Here is a 23292-nt window from a genome sequence, read left to right as displayed (position 1 = left end):
TACCTCTGCCTCCCGAGTGCTGGGATTAAAGACATGTGCCACCACGCCCAGCCTTATTCTGACTTTATTTGAGTAGAGGATCTGCGCTTTGAGAGATAGGCTAGAGAGGCAGTTGGTGTTAAAGAGGTGTTTTGAGGACCATAAGAAGTCACTGAAGAGTTTTAAGAAGGAAAAGATTTTCCCGGGCTTTGTAAATTGAACTTTTCTGTGGCCCATACTTGACCATCAGGTCCTCCATCCTCCACCCATGACCTTGAGACTTTCAGTGAAGTAGGGGGAAAAAAAGGCAAAAATCTGGCAAACACTTTAGAGCATTGCCATTTATCTTTTGTTTGGTTTTCTTTACAGAGATAGTTTTGTTTACTTTAATATAAGAATTGGTAGTCTTTTTTAAATTTATTTGAGAGAAAGAGGGGGAGAGAAAGAGGCAGATAGAGACAGAGAGAATGGGCACATCAGGGCCTTCAGCTGCTGCAAACGAACTCCAGATGCATGTGCCACCTTGTGCATCTATCTGGCTTATGTGGTTACTGGGAAATCGAACCTGGGTCCTTTGGCCTTGCAGGCAAGTGCCTTAGCCATCAAGCCATCCTGCTAGCCTGAGATAGTTGTTTTTTTTTTTTTAATTTACTTATGTATTTGAGAAAAAGAGAGATTAAAGAGATAAAATGGGTGCACCAGGGCCTCTAGACACTACAAACAGACTCCACACACATGTGCCGCCATGTGCATCTGGCTTACATGGGGATAGGGAATCGAACCTGGGTCCTTAGGCTTCCCAGGCAAGCACCTTAACCGCTAAGCCATCTCTCCAGCCTGGAGATAGAGTTTTTCCATTAGCCCTTAATGCTCTTCAACTCCACAATCGTCCTACTTCACACTCCTGAGTGCTAAGGATGGCAGGCATTGCAACACCACACCCAGGCGTATTGCCAATTACCAACCCTTTCTGCTATCATAGGAAGTGTGGTGTAGTAGCAAGATCTGCTAAATTCCCCGGTTGCTCCCCTAACTTTGCTAGTCTGCTGGCAGCCAAGTAGCTCTGAAAGGCCAACATGCGTGTCATTTGAGCTCTTCAGCCCACCAACCACTCCCCGGCTGCAATACATACATAAGATCTGGCGGGATACCCACAAGGGAGCGTTCTCTGTCTGCCATAGCCCCTGTCACTGAGAAGAGCATAAGCCCCATGTGGGACATTTTAGTGTGAATGGAAATTAACTTCTGGGCCGGGCGTGGTGACGCACGCCTTTATTCCCAGCACTTGGGAAGCAGAGGTAGGAGGACGGCTGAGAGATCGAGGCCACCCTGAGACTACAGAGTGAATTCCAGGTCAACTTGAGCTAGAGTGAGACCCTACCTCAAAAAAAAGAAATTAAGTTCTGAGATTGCACACCTTTAATACCAGCACTCAGGAGGCAGACGTAGGAGGATTGCCATGAGTTCAAGACCACCCTGAGGTTACCTAATGAATTCTAGGTCAGCCTGGGCTAGAGTGAGACCCTACCTTGAAAAAAAGCAAATAAATACATAAATAAATAAATAAATAAATAAAGCAAACACACAAGTTTTCATGGTGGCTTATGCCTTGAATCTCAGCACTTGGTGACAGACGTATTTATATATGTGTGTGTGTATATATGTGTGTGTATGTATATATGTGTGTGTATATATATATATCTCAACCTGGGTGACATAGTAAGTTCCAGGTCAGCTGCTACAGAGTAAGACTCTATCTTAAAACAAAAAGTCTTGGGCTGGAGGGATGGCTTAGTGATTAAGGCGTTTGCCTGCAAAGTCAAAGGACCCAGGTTTCATTCCCTAGGTCCCATGTTAGCCAGATGCACAAGGGGGTGCATGCTTCTAGTTTGTTTTCAGTGGCTGGAGGGCCTGGCACACCCATTCTCCCTCTCTCTCTCTCTCTCTCTCTCTCTCTCTCTCTCTCTCCCCCCCCCCTTCTCTGTTAAATAAATAAATAAATAAAAATAAAATAGTTTTTAAAAAGCCCTTGACCCCACAATGCACGGCCCATATTCCCCATTGAGGAGGGTTCCTGCGGTGGGGGGAGGCTAACAATGGTATCAACATGACTTTATATATTGTGTACATAACCTTAAAAAAAGCTCTTGCTCCATATTGATATGTGACTATTTTTTTAAACTTTTTACTTATTTATTTGCAAGGACAGAGAGCAAGAGAACGTGGGGGGGGGGGAGGGGCTTGACAGAGTCTCCTGGCACTTTCAACAAACTCTAGACGCATGCACCCGTTTGTGCATCTGGCTTTATATGAGCACTGGGGGGTCAAATCCAGGCCACTAGGCTTTGTAAGCCCTTTTAATTGCTGAGCCATCTCTCCAGCCCATGACTTTCTTTTTTTTTTTTACTTGTTATCAATGTTCATATGTACAAAAATAGGAGAAGGGCTGGAGAGATGGCTTAGTGGTTAAGCGCTTGCCTGTGAAGCCTACGGACCCCGGTTCGAGGCTCGGTTCCCCAGGACCCACGTTAGCCAGATGCACAAGGGGCGCACGCGTCTGGAGTTCGTTTGCAGAGGCTGGAAGCCCTGGCGCGCCCATTCTCTCTCTCTCCCTCTATCTGTCTTTCTCTCTGTGTCTGTCTCTCTCAAATAAATAAATAAACATTTAAAAAAAAAATAGGAGAAAACAACTTCACAACACCCATCACCACAGTCTCTCCAGATCAAGTAATTCCCTGTCCCCACCAACCTGCAAACATAAGCTGCTCCTGGTATTTCCCTAAACAGTGCAGCTAAGAAACAGTCTAGGGAAAATTTAACAAGGGTCAGATTGTATCCATTCTGTCATCTCACCCATGTTTTTCCCCACCTCTGCTATAAGAGACCTTTACAAAGTGCTACATTTTGCTGCTGCCTTAGAGATCCTTCCTTCTCTCCTCTTCCTTCTTGGTTTTCTCGAATTACGGGGCAGGGATAGATGGCTAATAAAATCACTTAGTTCACAGCCGCCTTCAAACTTCTATGGACTTAGCTTCTTGTTGGTTGGTGAGTGGATGGTAGAAACCCCTCGACTTCAAATGCTGAAGGCACCTCTTGGCTATGATAGAGTTTTGGTCTTAGCTGTGCTTTTTCTCCCCAGTTTTGTTTTAAAAGGGTAATCTTTTATTTGATTTTTATTTATTTATTTGAAAGCAACCGACACAGAGAAAGAGAGAGAGAGAGAATGGGTGCTCCAGGGCCTCAGCCACTGCAAAGGAACTCCAGACACGTGCGCCCCCTTGTGCATCTGGCTAATGTGGGTCCTGGGGAATCGAGCCCCAACCTGGGGTCCTTAGGCTTCACAGGCAAGTGCTTAACCGCTAAGCCATCTCTCCAGCCCTATTTTTTTTGTTTGTTTTTGTTTTCTGAGGTACAGTTTCACTCTAGTCCAGGCTGACTTGGAATTTACTGTGTAGTCTCAGGATGGCCTTGAACTCATGGAGATCCTTCTACCTCTGCCTCCCCAGTGCTGGGATTAAAGTTGTGCACCACCATGCTCAGCATTTTTTTTCTCCCAATTCTTTTTTTTTTTTTTTAAGATTTTTTTTTTGAGAGTGACAGACAGAGGCAGAGAGAGACAGAGCAGGCAGATACAGAGAATGGGCGAGCCAGGGCCTCCAGCCACTGCAAAGGAACTCCAGATGCATGTGCCCCCTTGTGCATCTAGCTAACGTGGGTCCTGGGGAATTGAGCCTCGAACCGGGGTCCTTAGGCTTCCCAGGCAAGCGCTTAACCGCTAAGCCATCTCTCCGGCCCTTCTCCCAATTCTTTATACCTGGGCTCCAGCGTCTTACAGTGATGACACCAAAGACCCTAAAATTCAATCAGCACATCACTTTAAATTTTTATTTATTTATCAACAAGGACAGAGAGACACAGAGAGGAGGACTGAGAAAGTTCAAGTATGCCAGGGTCTCCTGCCACTGAGGTCAAATTCCATATGTACAGGACCATTTTGACAAGTAAAAGTGGTCCCTGCTTCCCCCCACCCCCACCCCCCGCTACAGAACCGCACAAGTCTGTACTGCCACGGGACTCTTGAGTAGGCAATATATATCCGTCCCCCCCCAACCCACAGTGATCCAGGTGACATGACTTCTATAGGCTTCAAATGTGCTTAGCTGGATTGACTCAGGCCTTCAACCTTCTACCCTCTGAGGTAAGAGCACTGTTGCCCTAGGAACCCCAAAGCCTTTCTGGCTCCTTTGCTGGATGGGAGCGCTTCAAGCAGACCTGTGTGTAGGCACCTTGAACCTGCAGTTCCGCCTAACACAGCCCAGCTGAGCCCTGCCGAGGTCAGGTCAAGACTGACTTGCAGACCTACTAGCAAAAAAAAGGGGGGAAAAAATGTTTGCTTGCTGTCCTGTCACAGATGATGAGGCAGTTTATAGTGCTTCAAAAACTGGCTAAAATCAAAAGCAAAGTGGGTCTTGTTTTTGTTTCCACTAACTTAAAATTCACTCTTTGTTTTCTTTCCGTGGCTGGGCTGGGGCAGAGGAGACAATAATGCTTACTTGACCTTCCTCTACCCCAAGCACATTTCTGGGGCATCTCCCAGCATGCCGGTTGTATAATCCAGAAAGCTGTGCAGCCTCGTTCTCACATCAGCCTGATGGGAAAGTAAATTAGGACCTTGACACTCCCTCCCCCGCCCCCGCCCAAGTCCCAGGGACGCTTAAAGCTAAAGAGAAAATATGATGGCCTTTATCAAGAGACAATCCAGGCTGCTGCTATTCTCCCTTCAGAATCTGAAAATGTAATTTTTTTTTGTTTCGTTTTGTTTGTTCGAGGTAGGGTCTCACTCTAGCCCAGGATGACTTGGAACTCACTATGGAGTCTCAGGGTGGCCTTGAACTCACAGCGATCCTCCTATCTCTGTCTCCCAGTACTGGGATTAAAGGTGTGCGCCACCACACCCAGTTGAAAATACATTTAAAAAAATATTTTATTTATTCATTTATTTGAGAGAGAGAGAGAGAGGCAGATAGAAACAAAAGAGAGAATGGGTGTGCCACAGCCTTTAGCCACTGCAAACGAACTCCAGGCGCATTGTGCCCCCTTGTGCATCTAGCTTATGTGGGTCCTGGGGAATTGAACCGGGGTCCTTAGGCTTTGCAGGCAAACACCTTAACCACTAAGCAATTTTTTTTTTTAAATCAAGGGTATCCAGCCTTCAAAGCCCTATCCTTACATATTCTAGCCAAAATATTTTTCTTCCTTCCTTCCTTCCTTCCTTCCCTCCCTCCTCCCTCCCTTTCTTCCTTCCTTTCTTTAGGTAGGGTCTCACTCTAGCCCAGGCTGACCTGGAATTCACCATGTATCCTCAAGGTGGCCTCGAACTCACGGCCATGGCCATCCCCCTACCTCTGCTTCCCAAGTGCTGGGGTTTGACAGGCGTGCGCCAACCACACCCGGCGGAAATATTTTCTTAGCAAGAGTTCACGACTCCGCTTATACAAGGAATGTCCCCCAGAGGCAGCCAGCAGGGACAAGGCCATCACGTGCGATGGCCTGCAGGACTCAGAGCCCGGCTTCCCAGGCTCCTCCGACTTCTCCCCAGCACTGCAGCCTCGCGCGCCACCGCGGACACCGTCCTCCAGGTGGCGGTAGAGAGCCGCTCCCTGCCCGGCCCGCTGACGTCACCTTGTTTACCCAGCTCCAGGTCCTTTCTTTCTTTCTTTCTTTCTTTCTTTTTCTTTCTTTCTTTCTTTTAGATCTAAGATCACAGGATGTTAATTGGGCCAATGATTTCCCATTCGTTTGGCCAAAGGCCCTCCCAATGGGCATCCGGGACAACTATGACATGTCCTTCTTGACAAAGAGATTCTGCTCTAAGGGAGTATTTATTTGCAAACACTTGGAATCTCATCTTTAGGAGCTCTGTGTGTGTGTGTGTGTGTGTGTTTTGGGGGTGACTTTACTTTTGGATGGTGGGGCTAATTGGGGAGAGAGGAAAAAGCTAAGACTTTGCCTGGTTTTTGTTTGTTTGTTTCTTCCTCCCCTTTATTTCTATTCAGTTTGGGCAGTTGGAGAGAGAAGGGCAGGAGTTGATTTAGTCTAGCTATGTGGGGAAGACAGATTGGAATTTAGGGACTTGGAGGCCCCTGCCTGTCATGCCTTTCCCCAGGAGACACGAACCTCCTGTGTCGCACACTGGAACCTTGCCCCCTGACAGCAGCAAGCACCTCCTTATTTATTACTTATGAGCTCCTCAGCTGCGGAGGAGGAAAGATGCCAGAATTTGCTAACTGGCCTGACTCCCTCTTACACAGCTCCGAAGGTGTAACAAAGTGAAAACAAAGGAAGGAAGGAAAACAAAACCCCTTGCTGGGAGATATTCAGTGACTCAAGATAACTCCCCAGCAGCCAGCTAAAGTCAGATGCAAAGTAGTACATAGGGCCTGGCATTCCTTTGCAATGGCGAGAGACTCTGGCATGGCCAGACACAGACGCTCGCACAAACAAACAAATAAATAAAATCTGTAAACAGTGAAAACAGAAGGTTTTTGTTTTCCCCCTCCCTCTTTCAGTGCCAATTGGTGCAAGAGAGACTGGGGGATGGAAATTTGTCTGATTGTACTGCTGGGTCTGATGGTGCTGTAATCCCAGCTACTCGGGAGGCTAAGGTAGGAGGGTGGTAAATTTAAGGTCTGCCTGAGCTACTGAGTGAGTTCAAGACCAGCCTGGAAGTTTATCCAGACCGGTAACCCCAGACCTTGGGAGGTGGAGGCAAGGAGGGACAGAAGTTCAAAGTCATCCTCAACTACATAATGTGTTTGAAACCAGCCTGGGCTATATGTAACCCTTTCTCAAAAGTAAATAGACAGGGCCGGAGAGATGGTTTAGCCATTAAGGTGCTTGCCTGCGAAGCCTAAGGACCCATGTTTGACTCTCCAGAGCCTGCATAAGCCAGACACACCAAGGCAAGGCAAGCATAAGGTTGCACATGCCCACTAGGTGGCGCCAATGTCTGGAGTTAGATTACAGTAGCTGAGGCCCTGGCATGCCAATTCTCTCTTCCTCTGTGTGTGTGCGTGCGTGCGTGCGTGTGTGTGTGTGTGTGTGTGTGTGTGTCTCTAAAATAAAAATAAAAAGATAAATATGGGGCTGGGGAGATGGTTCAGTGGTTAAAGATGCTCGTTTCACAAGCTTGCCCAATGGAGTTTGAGTCCCCAGCACCCATGTCAAGCTGGCAAGCAAAACTGGCGCGCGTCTGTAATCCCAGCATGACCACGGCAGTGGGAGGCAAAGCCAGGAGAATTGCCAAAGTCCAAGGACCAGCTGGTGTGGCTTTCCCAGTGGCAGAAACAACAACAGAGTGTTGTGTCAAACAAGGTGGAGCCAACGCTCTGAGGTTGTCCTCTGACCTTCACCTGTGCGCAGTCGACACACGCACTCTTGCCTGGCTCCCACAGCATTAATCAATGCTTTCAAAGTAAAGACATAAATAAATGAAGTAATCGCAGTCAACAAGCCTTCCTCAGCTGTGCAATCCTTTACAAGAAGGTAGAAACATCCTAGGCTAAAAAGAAAAAGCTTCAGTGTTAAAAATGAATGAGATGAGCCGGGCGTGGTGGCGCACGCCTTTAATCCCAGCACTCGGGAGGCAGAGGTAGGAGGATCGCCGTGAGTTCGAGGCCACCCTGAGACTACATGGTGAATTCCAGGTCAGCCTGGGCTAGAGTGAAACCCTACCTTGAAAAACCAAATAAATAAATAATAAGTAGTAAATGAATGAGATGAGTTGGAGAGATGGTTTAGTGGTTAAGGATCCAGGTTCGATTCCCCAGTACCCACGTAAGCCAGATGCACAAGGGGCACATGCGTCTGGAGTTTGTTTGCAGTGGCTAGAGGCCCTGGTGCACCCATTTTCTCTCTCTCTCTCTCTCTCTCTCTCTCTGCTTGCAAATAAACAAATTAAATTTAAAAATATAAATGAGATGAAGTTTTTTGTTTTTTTTAATTTTTAAAAAAAATTTATTTATTTATTTATTTGAGAGTGACAGACACAGAGAGAAAGACAGATAGAGGGAGAGAGAGAGAATGGGCCTGCCAGGGCTTCCAGCCTCTGCAAACAAACTCCAGACGCGTGCGCCCCCTTGTGCATCTGGCTAACGTGGGACCTGGGGAACCGAGCCTCGAACCGGGGTCCTTGGGCTTCACAGGCAAGCGCTTAGCCGCTAAGCCATCTCTCCAGCCCAAGATGAAGTTTTTAAGCGCTGTCTTCCTCTCCACTCCTCTCATCATCTGACAAGCTGGTGCTTCTGTGAGGGCGGTGGTGGCCATGTGAAGGCCACCTCCCAGGAAGGCCTAAGTCCCTCTCGCTTCCACTGGCCTGAAGAAATGGATGGTTTTCCTGCGGGCCGAGGAGAAAGCAAGTCCAATTTATGATAGGCTGTGTAACTTATCAAAATTCAAGAAGACAAGAGTCCTGGCACTGTGGAACCTTGAGCCTAGAGGAGTTTGTAGGCACGGGTAGTTTGGTTTTTTTTTAATTCCTTTTGTATGTACAGAATGAAAGAATGGTTGAGAGAGACATTGTATTAGGGGCATTGGGGTATTCTTTGCTGTCGGCTTGGGTGCTGTCGGGGGACAGACCCTGGAAACAATGGCAGAGCCTCTGGCTGCAGGCACTTGGGCCTGGAAGGAGGCCCAGAGGGGAGAGAGGAAGCCTTACGCTCAGAGGCCCAGCTGTCCACTGAAAGGCCGGGTTTGAAAGGCGTCAGCAGGAACCACAGAATTCTGCAAAGAAAGCGCAGGAACCCAGCACGTCCCCTTTAACTGCCCCGGCTGCTCGCTCAGAAAAGCCTTTAGGCTCAACTTGAATGGGAGTAAGGGGCCTCAGATCCACATCATCTTTCCACATGCCTACTGGGAAAACTTCAGATTTAGGGCTGGAGAGATGACTTAGCGGTTAAGGCGTTTGCCTGCAAAACCAAAGGACCCAGGTTCGATTCCCCAGGACCCACGTTAGCCAGCTGCACAAGGGGACGCCTGCATCTGGAGTTTGTTTGCAGTAGCTGGAGGCCCTGGAGTGCCCATTCTCTCTCTTCCTCTTTCTCTCTCTCAAATAAATAAATAAAAATAAAATATTTTTTAAATTTTTCAAATTTATCCAAAGTGCAGGAAAGACAAATGGGTAGAACGCAAACAATGAAAAGCTTTTACTTTTTAGGGCTATTTACATTATAGATAGATAGATAGATAGATAGATAGATAGATAGATATTCTTTTTTTTTTAAGCTGGGTGTGATGGCTTACGCCTCTAATTCTAGCATTTGGAAGGCTGAAGTATGAGGTTCACTGTGAATCTGAAGCCAACATGGGCAACAGAATAAGTTCCAGGCCAGCCTGGGCTAGAATTGAAACCCTGCCTCAGGGAAAACAAAACAAAACAAAACAAAACTTTGTTAAAACCCGCTTAGGCCCGGGGAGATGGGTCAACTGTTAAAGATGTTTGCTTGCAAAGCCTGCTGGTCAGCTTCACATACCCAGTATTCACAAAGGTCCAGGTACACAAGGTGGCTCAGGTATCTGGAGTTTGTTTGCAATGGTAAGAGAGTGTGATATTTTCCTCTCTCTCCCTCCCTCTCTCTCCCTCCATCCTTCCCCCCTCAAATAAATAAATAAAAATGTTTTTAAAAACCTATTTAAGCCAGGCATGGTGGCACACGCCTTTAATCCCAGCACTCGGGAGGCAGAGGTAGGAGGGGCGCCATGAGTTCAAGGCCACCCTGAGACTCCATAGTGAATTCAAGGTCAGCCTGGGATAGAGTGAGACCCTACCTCGAAAAACAAAAAACAAACAAACAAAAAAAAAACCCCAAAACCTGTTTCATTGGGACTTTGTGGTATTAGTGTGTGCTTAGCTATTGCAAGGCCCTTCATTTGAACCCCGGGGGGCCATGAGAAAAGAAGAATGAAAAACTTTAAAATTGTTAAACGTCAAACAGATACAAGCAACAACATGAAACCAATGTAAGACAAAGCTCGAGGCAAATCCTCTAATGATCTCACATGCAGACACGACCAACGCCCGCAGCCTTAGCGAGAACTTCTTGGAAAAGCTGGCACCCTCTGCAGCCCGAGAGGAGGGCCTGGGGATCACTTCACAGATGTCCTGAGGCTCCCGAGGGAAAGGCGCCTCACCAACCAGCGACACACTAGTCACTGAGCGGTAAACAGTGCCGCAGACACACAAGTGTAGGACCCCCACCTCCAGACATCTACCCCAAATCTATAGGCAAGGACAAGAAAGGATCGAGCATTTACTGAGTTCCTACTATATGCTCCCTACGCTATCTACAAAAATAAACACTCATGACCACTCCAAGGATGGCAGTATTAGACTCACATTTAAAAAAAAATTTTTTTTTAAATTTTTATTTATTTGAGAGCGACAGACACAGAGAAAGACAGATAGAGGGAGAGAGAGAGAATGGGTGCGCCAGGGCTTCCAGCCTCTGCAAACGAACTCCAGATGCGTGCGCCCCCTTGTGCATCTGACTAACGTGGGTCCTGGGGAACCGAGCCTCGAACCGGGGTCCTTGGGCTTCACAGGCAAGCGCTTAACTGCTAAGCCATCTCTCCAGCCCTAAAATTTTTATTTATTTATTTATTTAATAGGGTGAGAGAGGAAGAGGCAGAGAGAGAATGGGTGTGCCAGGGTCCCCAGCCACTGCAAACGAACTCCAGACACATGTGCCACCTTGTGCATCTGGCTTACTTGGGTCCTGGGGAATCAAACCAAGGTCCTGTGGCTTTGCAGGCAAACAAACGCCTTAACTGCTAAGCTATCTCTCCAGTCCCCTCGAATTTTTTTGTTTTTAAGAGAGTGGGAGAATTGGCGTGCCAGGGCCACCGTCAGTGCAATCGAACTCCAGATGCTTGTGCCACCTAGTGGGCATGTGCGACCTTGCTCTTGCCTCACCTTTGTGCATCTGGCTTACGTGGGATCTGGAGAGATTGAACATGGGTCCTTAGGCTTTGCAGGCAAGCGCCTTAACCGCTAAGCCATCTCTCCAGCCCGATCCCCACTTTTATTTATGCATTTGTTTATTTTTGCAGAGCTGAGGATTGAGGCCTGGTCTTTGTGTAGGCTAGGCAAGATCTGTACCACTGGGTCACATCCCCACTTTACAGATGAGAAAATGAATACATTGGGGGGGCAAGTAAGTTGCCCAGAGTCACAAGGCAAGTAGGAGACAGAGCAGGCCTGGAGAGGTGGCTCAGCGGTTAAAGGCGCTAGCTTGCAAAGCCTGATGGCCCTGGGTTCAATGCCCCAGAACCCACATAAAGCCAGATGCATAAAGTGGTTCATGTATCTGCTTGCAGTGGCAAGAGCTTTGGTGTGCCCATTTTCTCTCTCTCTTTCTCTCCTTGCATATAAATAAATATTTTAAATATTTTATTTTTATTTATTTATTTGACAGATGAAGAGAGAATGGGTGTGCCAGGGCCTCCAACCACTGTAAACGAACCCCAGACATGTGCGGCCCCTTGTGCATCTGGCTAGCGTGGGTCCTGGGGAATTGGACCTGGGTCCTTTGGCTTTGCAGGCAAACGCCTTAACTGCTAAGCCATCCCTCCAGCACCAATAAATAAATAACTTTTTTTTTTTTTTAAAGAGGCAGAGCATTTGAACCCAGGCAGTCTGGCTTGAGATCCCCAGGTTTTTCCAATACCAGATATAGCAAACTGAGCCTCATGTGGTCACACAAGCATGCTACAGTCCAGCACTTGTGAGGTGGAGGCAAGAAGGATGATCAGCAGTTTAGGTTACCTTCACCTATATAATGACTTTGAGGCATTGGCTGGTCTGTTGGCTGCTTCTTACCTGCCCTTCTAAATATTCTCCTTTTTCTTTACCATCCCGCCGTAGGCCACAGACTGAACCAATGGGTTCCATAACCCTGGCTTCTGATTACGTAGTGGGAATCCTAGGCAAGAGATCAGAAGAGACAGTTCAAAGGAGACCCGAGATGTCACCTCTATGCTGGCTGCCTCTGTGACTCATGGTCACAGCTCTTATGAGATGGCCCCAAACATGCAGGAGACACTCTAGGTTCTGCTGACGGCGCTTCCCCTCACCCCTCCAGGCCTGGGGGTGGCCAAGTAGCTCTTATGATTGCATTACTCCTGTGGTTTCCCCACATCCTGCCCACACCTTTGTAAATGGCCCTCTTTATTCAACTCTCCTCAAATTACCCAATTTGAGTGTGCCATCTGTTTCCTGCCCAGGTCTGGCTTGATATAAATAGGAAGTCAGGAAAACTGGAACACAGAGGTCTGGCTCCCTGTGTGGGCAGCATTCCTTGTGGGGACAGAATTAGTCACAGGTGGATCAAGATGACCTTTCGTTTGAAGGGTTTCAAGATGTATGTGTGTGTGTGTGTGTGTGTGTGTGTGTGTGTGTGTGTGTGTGTGTGTGTCTGCAGGATGAGGTTACCCCTAGAACTTCAGGTGTTCAGAGTTAAGATAGACCCCAAGTGCTTCTATTGGGTTAAAGATCCCAGGCCTTCTCTAAGACAAGGCAAGCAGCAAGGAACAAGAACAGTTGGGGGAAATTAAAGAAGGCTGCTGCAAAGTCCCAGTGCCTGGATTCAAATCCCAGTCCATGCACAGTCTTATGGAAGGCTTACTTCCATGTGCTATGGGAGAGAGATAGTTTAGCGGTTAAGCGCTTGCCTGTGAAGCCTAAGGACCCCGGTTCGAGGCTCGATTCCCCAGGACCCACGTTAGCCAGATGCACAAGGGGGCGCATGCGTCTGGAGTTCATTTGCAGTGGCTGGAGGCCCTGGCATGCCTATTCTCTTTCTCTCTTTCTCTCTGCTTCTTTCTCTCTCTGTCACTCTCAAATAAATAAATAAAATTAAAAAATTTAAAAAATATATATCTTATTTATTTATTTGAGAGAGAGAAAGAGGCAGATAGAGAGATGGGCACGCCAGGGCCTCTAGCCACTGCAAACGAACTCCAGACACATGTGCCCCCTTGTGTATCTGGCTTACGTAGGTCCTGGGGAATCGAACCGGGTCCTTAGTCTTTGCAGGCAAATGCCTTACCCGCTAAGCCATTTCCCCAGGCCCCCATTTAACATTTTCATGTCTTGGTTTTCTGGCTTATCAGGAGGGACAATGCTAGTAGACACAATACCTGGCCAGCATTGATGGCTGTATTACTGAGGGAGCTCCAACATATATATATAGATATTTAAATTTTATTTATTTATGAGAGAGAGGGAGAGAGAGAATGGGTGAACCAGAGCCTCCAGCCACTGCAAACAAACTCCAGACACATGTGCCACCTTGTGCATCTGGTTTACGTGAGTCTTGGGGAATTGAACCTGGGTCCTTTGGCTTTGTAGGCAAGCACCTTAACCACTAAGCCATCTCTCCATAAAACCTCAACATAAAAGTTTTGATTGTTTGACTGAGGGGCAAAGGAACCTTGGGGCATCAAGGAGTCCTTGAGAAGTCAGAATACCCGTCCTGGGGCACCGTGTCACAGCTTTGGGTCCTGAGACCTGCATGGAAAGCTGAGGGACGTTCAGACCACGGAAGGAAGGAATCTTTCCAGGACTGCTCTGTCTTGTCTTGGTCAGGTCCTGGATGGGGCACCCCTGGTAGCGCATGAGATAGACCAGGGTGACTAACATTGTAAAGCGTTCACACCGAGGGCTGGGGGCAGTTCAGTTACAGAGCACTTTGGCTCCCACGCACAAGGCCTTGGGTGTGATTCCCCAGCACACACACGAAACAAGTCCCCGTGCCTTCCTAAAGGTTTACCTTTTACAGACAATTGTTTCTGTCCCTGACATTGTCAATTTCTCCCTCTCTAAGAAATATTCTTATGAGTTCTGACATCGTGTGTGTGTGTGTGTGTGTGTGTGAGAGAGAGAGAGAGATGGAGGGGGGAATGCATGTCATGGTGTGCATGTGGAGGTCACAAGGGGATCTTTGGTGCCAGTCCTTATCTTCCACTTTGTTTGAAACAGGGCTTCTTGGTTTTAAAGTTTTTATTTATATATTTTTATTTTTTGTTTGTTTTTGGTTTTTTCAAGGTAGGGTTTCACTAGAGCCAAGGCTGACCTGGAATTCACTATGGAGTCTCAGGGTGGCCTCGAACTCATGGTGATCCTCCTACCTCTGGCTGGGGTTAAAGGCATGCGCCACCATGTCCGGCTATTATTTATTTTTACTTATTAAGAGTCAGAGGGAGGGGGAGGAAGGAAGGGAGAGAGAGAATGGGCGTGCCAGGGCCTCCAGCCACTGCAAATGAACTCCAGATGCGTGCACCCCCGTGTGCATCTGGCTAATGTGGGACCTGGGGAATCAAACCTGGGTCCTTGGGCTTTGCAGGCAGGTGCCTTAACAACTAAGCCACCTCTCCAGCCTGAGACAGGGTTTCTTTATTGCTCAGAGCTGTTTATACAAGGCTGGTTGTCCCACGGGCTTCTGGAATTCTCCTGTCTTTGCCTCCCATTTCAATGTAGGACAGCTAGGATTATAGAGCTGTGGCATCTGGCTCATATGGAATCTGAACTCCAATTGTCTCACTTGTACAAGTGCTTTTGCCAACCAGTGCATCTCCTCAACCCCTCAGCATCTCTCATGTTAAATTCTTTTTAAATTTTAATCATTTATTTGAGAGAGAGACAGATAGAGAGGGAGAGAATGGGTGCATCAGGGCCTCTAGCCACTGCAAATAAACCCCAGATGCATGTGGCTTTATGTGGGTACTGGGGAATGGAACCTGGGTCCTTTGGCTCTGCAGCCAAGCACCTTAACTTTGCTGTAACCACTAAGCCATCTCTCCAGCCCTCTTACGTTAAATTCCATTTTAGGTGCCACATATGAGAGAAAACCTGGGGCGTTTGACTTCCTTAGAGACTGTGTGACTTCGCTCAGGATGAGATTTTCCAAGTTCGTCCATTTTCCTTACTGCTGAGTAGAATTCCATTGCATCTATGTACCACATCTTCATCATCCATTCATCTGTCAGCGGGCATCTGTGCTGACTCTAATTCCTAGCTATTGTGAACAGAATGGCAATAAGCATGGTTGAGCAAGTATTGTGGAATGGCTGGGTCAGATGGTAGATCCGTTTTCATCTTTTTTCCAGGAGTCTCCATACTGATTTCCATAGCGATTGTACAAGTTTTCACTCTTACCGGTGGGTGAATAAGGGTTCCTCTTCCCCACATCCTCACCAACAGTTGTCATTTGATTTTTTTGATGGTTGCCATCCAGGCTGGAGTCAAGCAGTATATCAAAGTTGTTTTAATTTGCATTTCCCTGATGGCTAAGGATGCTGAACATTTTCATAAGTGAGCAGTGGCCATTTGTGTTTCTTCCTGTGAGAATTCTCTGTTCAGTTCTCTGCGCCACTTTTTTTTTTCAAAAGGATTTACATTTATTTTTGGACCAACACATCCATATAGATCGATAGAAAGTAAAACATGATTTCAATTGAACATGCAGAAACCTCTACAGTGCTGACATTTTGGTAGAATCAATTGTGTAGTCTGCAAATCCTTACAGACCCAGTGTCTTCTCTTAGAGTTATACCTGATTTCATCACCAGTTTCCATCTAAATCCACTGGGCAATTGGGATGGTTTTGCTTTTGTTTCTTGGCAAGGAATCGCTTGATTCTGAAAGTCTTGTGAGAAGACCTAGTGAGATGTCTGGCAAGGGCAACAAACCACGATGGCAGAGGAAGTCAGAAGAGTGGATTGCTTGATTTTTATTTGTTTGTTTGTTGTTATTGCTTAGGTTTTTGAATTCTTTGTAGATACTAGATATTAGGTCTCTGTCAAAGTATAGCCAGGAAAGATTGTCTCCCATTCTGTGGGTTGTCTGTTGACTGTAATAATGGTATGCCTGTCTATACAATAGCTTTTTAGTTTCATGAGATCCCGCTGGTTGGTTGTTCAGTTTCCTGGGCTATTGGGTTCTTACTTAAGAAGTCTTTCCCCACTCCTGTATCTTGGAGTGTTCTCTCTGTTGTTTTTTTTCCCAGTTGTTTTTGAGTTTTCAGTATTATTGTAAGGTCCTTAATCCATTTGGAGTTGTTTTTTAAGATATTTCATTTTTTTTAAATATTTTTTGTTCATTTTTTATTTATTTATTTGAGAGAGACAGACACAGAGAGAAAGACAGGTAGAAGGAGAGAGAGAGAATGGGCGCGCCAGGGCTTCCAGCCTCTGCAAACGAACTCCAGACGCGTGCGCCCCCTTGTGCATCTGGCTAACGTGGGACCTGGGGAACCTAGCCTCGAACCGGGGTCCATAGGCTTCACAGGCAAGCGCTTAACCACTAAGCCATCTCTCCAGCCCAAGATATTTCATTTTTATTTATTCATTTGACTGAGAAAGAGGGAGAGAAAGAAAGAGAGAGAGAGATGGGCGTGCCAGGGCCTCCAGCCACTGAAGACAAACTCCAGACACGTGTGCCCCTCGTGCATCTGGCTAACATGGGTCCTGGGGAATCGAACCTGGGTCCTTTGGCTTTGCAGGCAAACGCCTTAACCACCAAGCCATCCCTCTAGCCCTGGAGTTGATTTTTGTGCAGAGTGAGAGAAGTGGATCTAGATTCATTTCTCTACATATGGTTATTTAATGTCTCCAGCACTACATGATGAAAATGCTGCCTTTTATCCAGTGTATACTGTTGACTCGTTTGTCAAATACCAGGTAGGAATAGCTGCTTGAACTAAAGGCCTGGATCTTCTAGTCTGTTCCATATGACCTCATGCCAGTACCACGCTGCGTTTCTTACTGTGGCTTTTCAGTGTAACTTGAAATCAGGTGTGGTGATACCTCTAGATGTGTGTGTGTTTTTTTTCCTGAGAATAGTTTTGGATATCAAAGGCCTTCTGTGTAGCTCCATATGAATTTTGAAACTATTTTTTTTCTATCACTGTGAAGAATGAAACTGGGATTTCTATTGGTATTGTGTTGAATTTATTGTGCTTTTGGTAGAATGGCCTTATTTATTTGTTTTTAGAATGGCCATTTTGACAATATTAATTCTACCAATCCATGAGTGTGGAGGGGGTCTTTCCATTATCTCAACACAAACAAACAAACAAAAAAACTTACCTTTTTTTATTTTGACCAGATTGGCTAGGGTTTATCAATCTTTTTTATTATTTTTCAAAGAACCAGCTCTTTGTTTTATCAATTTTTAAATTTTCTTAGTTTCCAATTTATTCATTTTCTGCTCTGGTCTTAATTATTTCTTTCCATTTGGAGCTCTTATGATTGGACTGTTGTTTCTCCAATGCCTTTAGGTAGTTGGTTAAGCTATTAATTTGAGAGCTCTCTGTCTTTGTTCTGAAGTCATTTACTTCTATAAATTGTACCCTCAGGACTGCCTTCATTGTGTCTCATAACTTCTCTTATAATGTGTTTTCATCATCATTCAATTCTAGAAATTTTACAGTTTTTTTTTATTAAAAAAAATTTTTTTTTGTTCATTTTTTTCATTTATTTAGTTGAGAGCAACAGAGAGAGAGAGAGGGAGAATGGGCGCACCAGGGCCTCCAGCCACTGCAAATGAACTCCAGACGCGTGCGCCCCATGTGCATCTGGCTAACGTGGGTCCTGGGGAATCGAGCCTTGAATTGGGGTTCTTTGGCTTCACAGGCAAGCGCTTAACTGCTAAGCCATCTCTCCAGCCCAGGTTTTTTGATTTTTTTTTAAATTTTTTATTTATTTATTTGAGAGCGATAGACACAGAGAGAATTTTTTTTGATTTTTTGAGGTAGGGTCTCACTGTAGCTCAGGCTGACCTGGAATTCACGATGTCGTCTCAGGATGGCCTCGAACTCATGGTGATCCTCCTACCTCTGCCTCCCGAGTGCTGGAATTAAAGACATGCGCCACCACGCCTGGCTTACAACTTCTTTCTTCTTCTTCTTTTTTTTTTGGTTTTCTGAGGTAAGGTCTCACTCTAGCCCAGGCTGACCTGGAATTCACTATGTAGTCTCAGGGTGGCCTTGAACTCACAGTGATCCTTCTACCTTTGCCTCCCGAGTGCTAAGATTAAAGGCATGAGCCACCACACCTGGCTTACAATTTCATTTTTGATTTTTTTTCATGACCCATTCATTGTTTAATAGTATGTTGTTCAGTCTTCATGAGCTCATGTGTTTTCTACTTTTTTTCTTTTTGTTAATTTCTACCTTCAATGCATGTGGTCAGATATGATGCAAGGAATCATGTCAATTTTCCTGAACTTGTGGAGGCATGCTTTATGCTCTAACCTATGATCAATTTTAAACAAGGTTCCATGAGCTACTGAGAAGAGTATGTATTTTATGGAATTAGGGTGGAATGTTCTAAAGATGTCTGTTAGGTCTAATTGGTCTATGATGTTGTTAAGTTTTATTATGTCCCCGTTAACTTTCTGCTTGGGTGATCTGTATATTGATGATATATTATATTGATATTGATGATAGTGAGGTATTAAAGTCCCCTACTGTGATGGTATTGGGATTTATTTCTGCGCTGCTACCAAGTAGGTTTTGCTTTATATAATGTTGTGCATCTGTGTTTAGCACACAATTTGTAATTGTGGGCTGGGGAAATGGCTTAGTGCTTAAGGCATTTGTGAAGCCTAAGGACCCCAGTTCGATTCCCCAGGACCCACGTAAGCCAAATGCACAAGGAGGCACATGTGTCTGGAGTTCGCTTGCAGTGGCTGGAGGCCCTGGTATGCCCATTTTCTCTTTCTCTCTGCCTCTCCCCACCTTTATCTTAAATAAATAAATAAAATAAAGGCATGAGCCACCATTCCTGTCTTTAAAAAAAATTGTAATTGTGATGTCCTCTTGTTGGATATTTCCCTTGATGAGTAACATGTGGCAGCCTTTGTCTTTTTTGATTGTTTTTGATTTGAAGCCTATTTCGTCAGATATTAATATAGTCACACCCACTTTTTTCTTCTTTCCATTTATTTGGAAAATCATTGTCCAACCTTTCACCATGAGGATGTGTACATCCTTAATGGTGAGGTGGGTTTCTTTTTTCTAAAAAATTATTTACTTATTTACTTATTTGAGAGCGACAGACACAGAGAGAAAGACAGATAGAGGGAGAGAGAGAGAATGGGCGCACCAGGGCTTCCAGCCTCTGCAAACGAACTCCAGACGCATGCGCCCCTTTGTGCATCTGGCTAACGTGGGACCTGGGGAACCGAGCCTCGAACCGGGGTCCTTAGGCTTCACAGGCAAGCGCTTAACCGCTAAGCCATCTCTCCAGCCCGAGGTGGGTTTCTTAAGGACAGCGGATGGATCCATTTTTCTGATCCATCCAGTTAACCGTCCAAGCCCTCTTGGCTTTTAGAGTTTCCATCGAAAAACCAGAGGTAATTCTGATGGGCTTGCCTTTGTATGTAATAAACTGTTTTCTTGTTTGCTGTTTTTAGCACTCTCTAGTCTCCATTGTTTAGAGTGTTAACTACGATGTGCTGTGGAGAGTTTCCTCTTTGGTCCTATCTGCTGTGTGTCCTATGGGCTTCTTTTGTCTGGATGGGTCTCTCTTGTGAGAGTAAGAAAATTTTCTTCAATAATTTTGTTGAATGTTGCCTATGTCTTTGTCCTGTATTTCTTTCCCTTCTTGTATATTCATGATCTGGATATTTGGTCTTCTTAGAGTATACTACAGTCTCTTATATTCTGTTCATATGATTTTTTTGACGATATTAGTATCATAGTGTTTGGACTTCCAGTCAGTTTCCTCTGTCTTGTTTTTGAGTTTGAGGTTCAGTCCTTCTCATAATCTACTTACTCTGTTAGTGACGGTTTCTAGGGAAGCTTTTTTTATTTTTTCTTCTAGTCCAGGCTTACCTGGAATTCACTATGTAATCTCAGGATGGTCTTGAATTCACAGCGATCCTCCTATCTCTGCCTCCTGAGTGCTGGAACTAAAGGCGTGTGCCACCACACCTGGCTTGTAGGGAGGCTTTTGATGGCTCTATTTGGTTTCTGTTGCTTTTTTTTTTTGAGGTAGGGTCTCACTCTGGTCTAGTCTGACCTGGAATTCACTAAGCAGCCTCAGGGTGGCCTGAAATTCATGGCGATCCTCCTACATCTGCCTCCTGAGTGCTGGGATTAAAGGTGTGCGCCACCACGCCCGGCCTCTGTTGCATTTATGCACCATATCAGTGTCATTATTGAGTTTCAATTTCAAGTCCTTTTTTTTTTTTTAGGCAAGCCTAACAGACTGGCTTTTTGTTTTATGCAGGTGAGAGCAAGCGGGAGAGAGAGAGAGAGAGAGAGAGAGAGAGGGAATTGGTACACCAGGGCCACTGTAATTGAACTCCAGATACATGCATAACCTTGTGCATCTGGCTTACATGGGATTTGAAGAGTTTGTTCAATAAGTTTATCAAGCTTTCATTTGGAATTCTATGTCAGATGGGACAATTGGTTTCCAAAATACCCCCAAAGTCTCCACTAACCTGCCTCTTTGAGAACTGGGCTCACTTAGGTCCACTAAGTTTCAGGAAAGAGGCTTTAATTTTTTTTATTGTCCAAAGGCATGGCCAAAGAACCCCCTAGAAAGTGGAGAGAAATGGCCACCACAGGGCAGTTTTAAGTACAGTACGATATTCCAACTGGATTATTTTTGCAGCAAAAAGGGAAAATGGGCAGAGGCATCATACGTACAATTATTCCTTCACCTCTGTGACCATCCTGGGTGGGCCACTGACCACCCACTGGGCCTGGTCACCCCAGCTGCTGTTGGTAGCCCAATAGCCCTTGACCTTCCACCTCAGTAGATGTTAACCCCACAGCTCCGAAAGAGACTTCAGAGTTTCCCAAGGAGACCCTCAGACTTCCCAGGGTGACCACTGAGCCTCTTAGGGAGACCCCTACACAGACTCCCAAGTCTCCTAAAGAGACTTCCGAGCCTGCTAAGGGACCAAACCTAGAGCCCCCTCCCCCATTAACTATTGATCTTAAGGCTCCTCACTGGGAGGCCACTGAGCCTCCTCGGGTGCCATATCCAAACCTTTCCTCACCAATGCTCCCTGAGCCCTTTCCTCCATATCCAGAATTATCTAACTTTCAGAGACCAAAGGTGTTACTAAGGAAGATACCCACTGCTCCCCCCACACACACACACACCTGGGCTACATCCTGTACAAGAAACCCCGTGAGAATTTGGCATCTCTTACATCTACCAACCTTTTTCTGTCAATGAGATGAAACAGATACAACAGAAATCAGGGCAGTTCCTCTGAGGACCTTGGCCACTATCATGAAGTCTTGTGTGACAATTTACAAAACAATATGAACTGACTTGGAGAGATGTTACATTAATGTTAGATCAGACCTTAACTTTTGTTGAAAGGCAGAGGGTCCAAGCCCATTCTGAAGTTCCTGACTCCGATGACACCAGGATTCCCACAGGGGCAGAGGCGTTGCCCACCCATAATCCCAAATGGGATGAGGAGAAGAAACCAAGGGCATGCAGCCATTACCACTTTGTTCACTGTAAATTACAGGGGATTTGTAGAGCCAAAATCAAGCCTCGGAACTATAACTTACTCTTAACTTTAACACAGGGAGAACAGGAGCTGTCCATTGCCTTTCTCCAGAGATTTTTAAAAAATATTTTATTTTTATTTATTTATTTGGCAGAGAGAGAGAGAGAGAGAGAGAGAGGGAGGGAGGGAGGGGGAGGGAGGGAGAGAATGGGCGTGCCAGGGCCTCCAGCCACTGCAAACAAACTCCAGACACATGCGCCACTTTGTGCATCTGGCTAACGTGGGTCCTGGAGAATTGAACCTGATTCCTTTGGCTTTTGCAGGTTTATGCCTTAACCGCTAAGCCATCCCTCCAGCACCTTTCTCCAGAGATTTAAAGAGATAATTAGAAAATTTACTAATGTAATCTAGATACCATGGAGGAGAAAATGCTTTCTTAAAGAGAAATTTTTAAATCAGTTAGCACCTGATATTTGTAAAAAAAAAAAAAAAAATTACAAAAATTGGTAACTGAACCAGTTAAGAGCTTAAAATAGTTGCTCCAGCTGCCACTTCTGTTTATTATAATTGTGAAGCTTAGAGAGAAAGAAGAAGGGAAGCAGAAAAAGAAAAAAAGTGAGACAGAAAGAGAAATAAAAAGAAAAACCATAAGGATAAATACCACCAAGAGACCAAAGTGGTGATGAAGTTTGCTCAAAGAAAGGCTCCTTCAAGAGGCACCTCTAGGATTTAGCAGTTAAGCTCTTGCCTGTGAAGCCTAAGGACCCCAGTTCGAGGCTTGATTCCACAGGACCCACGTTAGCCAGATGCACAAGGGGGCGCACGCGTCTGGAGTTCTTTTGCAGTGGCTGGAGGCCCTGGTGCACTCATTCTCTCTATATATCTGTCTCTTTCTCTGTCACTGTCAAATAAATAAAAATGAACAAAAAATAAAAATAAAAAAAAGAGGCACCTCTAGGGTCTGCTTTCTCTGTGGACAGAGAGGTCACATTTGTAAAAAACTGCCCTAAGAAAGCTCTGTGTCAGGTCCCTGCTGGGACCCTGTCCTAAGTGCAGCGGACAGTGCGCTTGGAGTCAAAGAGACGCAGGGGTTCGTTACTCTCAACGGGTTATTGCTGGGCCCCAGGGCTTCCCACACAGGCTCCTGTAATTCCAGTCCACCTTGAGGAGCCCCAGGTTGCCCAATGTACCATAAACCTCCTCACTGACTGAGGCGCTCAGTGCTTGAGTTTTGTCCTGGGGCTCGGTCTAAGCAGACAGCTGCTTTTAGGGTCATGTCAGGTCAAGTTCAAAGAAGGTTCTTTACAGAGACTTTGGCTTGTTCCTGGGGAGACTATATCTCTTCCCTCATTCCTTCCTTATAGCCTGAGACCCCAACCCCTTGGCTGGGAGAGATCTCCTTTCTATTTACTTGAGAGAGAAAGAGGCAGATAGAGAAAGAGAAAGAGAATGGGTTTGCCAGGGCCTCCAGCCACTGCAAATGAACTCCAGATATATGAGTCCCCTTGTGCATCTGACTTATGTGGGTCCTGGAGAATTGAACCTGGGTCCTTTGGGTTTGCGGGCAGCTGCCTTAACCTCTGAGCCATCTCTCCAGGCAGAGATCTCCTTTCCAAATGTCAGGTAAGGGCTGGAGAGATGGCTTAGTGGTTAAGCGCTTGCCTGTGAAGCCTAAGGACCCCGGTTCGAGGCTCGATTCTCCAGGACCCACCTTAGCCAGATGCACAAGGGGCTCATATAACTGGAGTTCATTTGCAGTGGCTGGAGGCCCTGGC

Source organism: Jaculus jaculus, chromosome 18 (genome assembly GCF_020740685.1).
Source record: "Jaculus jaculus isolate mJacJac1 chromosome 18, mJacJac1.mat.Y.cur, whole genome shotgun sequence".
Taxonomy (NCBI): domain Eukaryota; kingdom Metazoa; phylum Chordata; class Mammalia; order Rodentia; family Dipodidae; genus Jaculus; species Jaculus jaculus.
The sequence above is the reverse complement of the archived record's forward strand: the minus strand, read 5'-3'. Positions refer to the sequence as shown.